Here is an 806-nt window from a genome sequence, read left to right as displayed (position 1 = left end):
GCCACCGGGATGTCCCCACGTCTGTCTGTCTGTCCCCGGGGACACCAGCCCCAAGGTGCTGGGAGGAGGAGGGCTGGATCTGGGCCGGAGCAGGTTCCTGGGGTGGGGACCACTGGGTGTGTCATGTCCCCCCCCCCGTGGGGAGGAAGCGGCAGGGGCAGAGGTGACACCTGTGTCTCCCTTGCGATTACGGCCACGGCCACCAAAATAACTCGTCCTGACGTCGGGAGGTTCCGCAGGGCACCGGGGGCCTGGCTGGGCGGCCGAGGACCTCCCACGGGCCACGGAGAGCCTGGCCGGGTGGGGGGAGAAGGACATCCCATGGGCTGCAGCCAGCCTGGTTGGGTGGACAGGGAGGACCTCCCAGGGACCACAGAGCACCTCGTTGGGCGGACAGAGAGGACCTCCCATGGGCCATGGAGACAGGTGGGACCTCCCAGGGACCATAGAGCACCCCGTTGGGCGGACAGAGAGGACCTCCCACGGGCCATGGAGACAGGTGGGACCTCCCAGGGACCATAGAGCACCCCGTTGGGCGGACAGAGAGGACCTCCCACGGGCCATGGAGACAGGTGGGACCTCCCGTGGACCATAGAGCACCCCGTTGGGTGGACAGAGAGGACCTCCCAGGGGCCCATAGAGACAGGTGGGACCTCTCAGGGACCATAGAGCACCCCGTTGGGTGGACAGAGAGGACCTCCCAGGGGCCCATAGAGACAGGTGGGACCTCTCAGGGACCATAGAGCACCCCGTTGGGTGGACAGAGAGGACCTCCCATGGGCCATGGAGGCAGGTGGGGCCTCCCA

This window comes from Aptenodytes forsteri, unplaced genomic scaffold (assembly GCF_000699145.1).
Source record: "Aptenodytes forsteri isolate BGI_AS27 unplaced genomic scaffold, ASM69914v1 Scaffold129, whole genome shotgun sequence".
Lineage (NCBI taxonomy): Eukaryota > Metazoa > Chordata > Aves > Sphenisciformes > Spheniscidae > Aptenodytes > Aptenodytes forsteri.
Note: the sequence above shows the minus strand (reverse complement) of the source record.